The sequence below is a fragment of the Dendrobium catenatum genome, unplaced genomic scaffold (genome assembly GCF_001605985.2).
Source record: "Dendrobium catenatum unplaced genomic scaffold, ASM160598v2 fragScaff_scaffold_1260, whole genome shotgun sequence".
NCBI classification, from domain to species: domain Eukaryota; kingdom Viridiplantae; phylum Streptophyta; class Magnoliopsida; order Asparagales; family Orchidaceae; genus Dendrobium; species Dendrobium catenatum.
In genome coordinates, this window is record NW_021319722.1 from 124,168 (window position 1) to 129,787 (window position 5,620).

At 37.2% G+C, this 5,620-nt stretch overlaps 1 protein-coding gene and 1 long non-coding RNA gene across 2 annotated transcripts in view; one reads left to right on the plus strand and one right to left on the minus strand.

The window, feature by feature from the left end:
* The window catches only part of LOC110115713 (transcriptional regulator DEF1), a 34,716-nt gene that overhangs the window by 8,568 nt on the left and 20,528 nt on the right, over positions 1-5,620 (plus strand). The gene's annotated exons all lie outside the window — the stretch shown is intronic.
* Positions 3,625-5,598, minus strand: LOC114580778. The gene is made up of 3 exons (XR_003702338.1): positions 5,564-5,598; positions 5,388-5,492; positions 3,625-5,310 (listed from the first exon to the last, which is right to left on the minus strand). It is a non-coding gene; the product is annotated as an uncharacterized LOC114580778 (long non-coding RNA).

Consider the following 5,620-nt stretch of genomic DNA (forward strand, 5'->3'; position numbering starts at 1 on the left):
TGCGGGAGCTCTGTTTCGCGAACTGAAGGGGGGAAAATCGGGTGCCTTCGGGTATAGGGGGAGAAAAGGATTCAATTTAAGTGAGTGGGCCATATCCCAGTGAGGCGTACGCCTCATCAGGAATTGCGCAATTGCGCCTCTGAGGCGCGCCTCAGTCCCAGTGAGGTGTACGCCTCTTACAAAGGTGGAATTGCGTAGGTTCCGAGGCGTTTTTGGGAGGAATTGTGCAGAGGCAGAGGCGCGCCTCTAATTGTGCAATTTTAAACAGAGACACAAAATAGATAAATAATCACACAAAAATATATAAACAAAGCACACAAACAAACCTTATCATACTTATACCTAATTGAAATTAACCTATGTTGCACAGATAAGCCTATTTATGAGGTATGCTATGTCAAACATGTGCCGGATATGGATACGCCTCCAATAGGCATAGATACGTGTCGGATACGGCTTTGCCGTGTCTAATTAAAATATTATTTAAATTTGATCGGACACACTTATCGAATATGCGTGTCCTATTAAAAAAAAATAGAGCCATAATTTGCCCTATTCATTTCGGCTATCCGCTAGATATCCCTATTTATTTATGTGGCTTAAACATTTTGGCGAGCCAGGTTTTTCGTTTCCGCATAGGTGTTCGTCATCTTTGTTATAGTCGAAGGAGAGGCTCGACGACGTGATCATAGAAGCGGATAGGATCATCCTTCGTCGACAAAGAGGCTTGACGACGCGAGCATTAAAGCCAATAGAATCCTTCGTCGATGGAGCGACTCGACAACACGAACAGTGAAGGCGACGTGAGCATTAAAGTTTTGTTTTCTTCGTTCTTCATTTTCTTAATCGTAGGCTCGGTACCACTTAAGTACTCGGTACCGCTCAATACTCGGTACCGCTCGGTACTCGGTACCGCTCGGTACCGCTCGATACTTCTCGGTGCTCGGTTTCGCTCGGTACTGCTCAGTACTGATCTGTACCGGAACTCAGTACCGCTCGGTAGTGCTCGATACAGAGGGGTACCGAATGGTACAAAGTCTTACCGAGAAGGTAGAAAAAACTTTAAATCAACTCTTATAATAAATTTTGTTCTGGGGGGCAGTGCCCCTTTGGACCTTTGGCATAGGCGCAATATATGTACACTTTTAATTAAAAATTTTTATGTTTCAAATTCATGTGGATTAATTTGTGTCGATCCTTCGTAGGATAATGAGCTCTAGTAGTGTAGGAATTGGGTCTATTGATGGTCCGTTAGAGACCAATATTGAAGATAACAAACCTCTATGGGGTTATGTGACAAAAATAGGTAAAACGTCAGAAGAGGGTGACAATATTGCATTCAGTTGCAATTTTTGTAATGACATATACAAATGATCATATTATAGAGTGAAAGCTCATTTGTTGAAGATTAGTGGTCATAGAATTAAAGTGCCCGAATATAAGCTCATCACAAATGGCTGAATTGCAAAGAAAAATCAGTGAAGTTGAGCAAAAGAGTAAAAAAGAGCTTCCAAAATATATTCCACTTCCAAGCAGTCATGCTTCATATCCTTCATCATCTTCTTCGATTAGAAGTGATGACAGTACTGTTAATAAGGGGCTTTTTCAGATGGAGGGATTGAACCAAAAAGAAGAAAATATGTTGTAGATAGTGTTTTGGAGAAAGCATTTAATTTATAAATGTGAGAACAACTAAATGGGGAAATAGCTAGAATGTTTTACTCAGTTAGACTTCCTTTTAACCTAGCAAGGAATTCACATTACAAGAATGTCTTTACCTATACATGTAATAATAATCTTGCAGGATACATGCCACATTGATATAATATCATTAGAACGAAGTTGTTGCAAAGAGAGATTGATAATATTGAGAAGTTGCTCGAGCCTACTAGAGGAGTTTGGAAGGAAAAATGAGTTACTTTAGTTTGTGATGGGTGGACAGATCCATAAAAAAGACCACTTATCAACTTCATAGTTGTAACAGAGAGCTATCCTATGTTTATCAAAGCTGTAAACTTTGAAGGGCAGTACAAAGATAAGTTCTTCATTTTTTATTTAATCAAAGAAGTTATCATGATGGTGGGGCCTTCAAACATCATCCAGGTCATTACTGATAATGCACCTATTTGTAGAGCTGCAGGTCTACTTATAGAGCAAGCCTATCCTCATATTTTCTGGACACCATATTTTGTGCATATGATTAATCTTGCCTTGAAGAACATTTGTGCAGCTAAGAATGCCGAGACAAACGAAATCATCTAATGTCATTGGATAATAGTGATTGATGGAGATGCAGTTGTAATTAGGAATTTTATTATGAATCACTCCATGAGACTCTTTATATTCAATGATTTCTCTAATTTAAAGATGCTTACAGTTTATGAAACTCGATTTGCTTCGGTTATAGTGATGTTGAGAAGATTCAAAAAAATAAAAATATGCTCTTCAAGCTATGGTGATCAATGACAAATGGTCATGTTATATAGAAGATGATGTTGGAAAGGCTAGATATATAAAGGAGAAACTTTTAGATGATTTATGGTGGGATGAGATTGAATACATCATAAATTTCACATATCCAATTTATGAGATATTGAGAGTAGCTGATACTGATAAGTCTTGTTTACATCTCATTTATGAGATGCGGGATTCAATACTTGACAAAGTAAAATAAATTATATATAGACATGAGAGGAAGGCACTTCATGAAGACTCAAGCTTCTGGGATGTTATTTTTGCTATTCTAGAAGATAGGTGGAGCAAAAGTAATACACCTTTATATTGCTTGGCTCACTCACTAAATCCCAGGTAAATTTTAACATTTTTCATTATCAATTCATAATTTATTGTTTAGTAATTTCAATATTTTTTATTATTTCATTTTAATATTTTTTAAAGATATTCAACTAAAGAATGACTTCAAGAGGATCCTCAAAGAGTTTATCCATAGACTGATTTAAAAATTTTAAATATGAGGAAGACATATTTGAAGCGTTATTTTTCAAATGAGGAGAGAAGAAGTGTCAATATTGAGCTTGCTAAATTTTTTGGTTATTTAGAGGACTTTGGTGATCAAGAGTCATTGCATGATAGGTGAAGAATTGATCCGAAAATGTGGTGGATTATACATGGAGCTTTAACACCTCTACTTCAAACAATCGCCATAAAATTGTTTGACCAAGTTTCATCCTCATCTTGCTGTGAAAGAAATTGGAGTACATACTCGTTCATCTAATCAATGAAGGGAAATAAAATTACTCCACAACGAGCTGAAGATTTAGTTTATGTGCATACAAACCTTCGGCTTCTCTTAAGGAAAACTCCAACTTATATGGAAGGAGACAACATGATGTGGGATGTTGCTGGAGATGGATTTGAATCTCTTGAGGATATGAGAATATTAGAAATTGCTAATTTTTCACTTGATGGGTATGAATTAGAAGCTATGATATTTATTCAAGATGATATAGAAACTCAAAGACAAACCACTGAAGAAGCTAATCCTATCATTCCTTCTATTGAATAGTTGAAATTTCATATGCTGGACAATTTATCTTCTTGTTTTTGTTGTTGTACTAGACATTTAAATATTTAATGCTTACTTTTATTTCAAATTTTTTTGTCATTTCAAATATTACATTTTGATTACTTTCTTAATTTTTATGTATTATTTATATATTATAATGACATATCCACGTCGTATCCGTATCTTGTATTTTTAAGAATTGGCGTGTCCCATATCCGTATCGCCTCGTATCCGTATCGCCGTATCCGTATCGGTGCAACATAGGAATTAACAATTGAACCTTTGATGATTTAACATAAGTTTGTTACCTCATCATCTTGCTCATATTCTGATGATTCAGATGCTAAGTCTATCTAAGAGATTTTTTGCTTCTTATCATTTTCCTTTATTGCATTTTTCTTATTTTCTCCATTTTTCTTTTCAGGATAAGTTTTTAAATTTGTGCATTCAAATTTCATATGTTTGGATTTCCTACTCCCAAAGTAAATAACTTCAAAAAAAAACTTAACATTTTTACCATTTTATCTTTGCTCCAGTTTTGTTCACACTTGTGCTTGTGCTTCAGTATACTTTTGGATTGGCATGTTATCTCCTCACTCTCACTACAGGAAAACCCCTTATTACCGGTGGACAAAATCCGCCGGCAAAATTAAAAATACGACGGAAAATATAGTTTCCGTCGCATGTTTCGGTGTATATTTGTCCGCCGGTTTAAGTCGCGTCGATAATTTCTTTCCGGCGCATAATTTGCACCGGAAAGTTCTCCGGCGTAGTTTCCGACGCATTACCGTCGAAAAAATGGATAGTTGTCGACGTTAAAAAACGTCTTAATTCCGGCGCCATATGCGCCGGTAATTAGTGTCGCATTATGCACCGGACCTTACCGGCGGATAAAACGCCGCAAAGTGTGACGTAGAAACCCCCGATTTCGCTTGCGACGTAAAGTATACGCCGGTAAATACCGGCGCATATAGCGCCGGTACATGCGCCGGTAATTTTCGACAGAACAAAGACGTCGATACGTACGCTACAATTCATAGTATCGTCTTTTCCGGCGAAATTCCGGCGCAAAATCAGCCGGAAACCTGTAGCATTGACAAAAAAAAATTTTCCTCCCCAGCCAACAATCAAATTTACACACCTGCAAACTTATACAAATATCAATTCTACAACATTTCAATTGTAACATTACAACATATCAATTTCACCACAGTTTCACAACAGTTTATAACATTAAAAGAAACAGTTCAGTACTAACAATCAACTAAAAACATCACATTAAAAGAAACTGTTCAATAAAACATGTTCACAGAAATAAACAAGTTCATATAAACTAAATTAAACTACTCTGACTCCGTGGACTCCTCCTCAGGTGGAGCTACGTCTTTTCCACTCAGCTGCTCCCTCATCTTGCGCATTTCATCCAACAACTGATTGTGTTGCTGAATACTTGTTTGAACCTGTGCTTGCAGCTGAGCTTGAACCTGTGCTTGCAGCTGAGCTTGCCAATCAGCTTGTGATTTCCTTACTTGTTCTAGCTCAGCTTGAAGGGCACTTATTTGTTGAGCTTGTAAGGACTCATGCGAACTGGATGCGAAGCTGGATGCAGTAGAGGATGTCATCCCCTCGTATGCCTGAGCTTGCGCACCTAAGCCATATACTCTACCATGCTGCATTCCTCCGACGGCCTGCGACCAGATGCGATACTCAGAATACTCCACAGAGCCGCCAGAAGAGCCCTCACCTGATGCGGCATGAGTCTCTCGAAGCCGTGTATAATCCTCCTGTGAAAGTATAATATAAATATATATAGTTAAACTAAAACTTAGAAAATATTAAACATATATAAAAATATACTTACATAGGCTTTTCTTGATCTCTCATCAATCCACTGTTGATCCTCCTATCGCTTATGAGTGCGACTATGCAATTCAACAGGAGTTGGTTCTCTACCAAGCATCGCTTTCTGTTTGAATTAAGAGAATTTTATTAATATAGATTAAAGAACAATTTTAAAAAATATTTAAAATTCATTACCAAACGACGCCTGTGCTCAGTATGTGGAACAGAGCCGCCTGTATGAAGTGAACTACC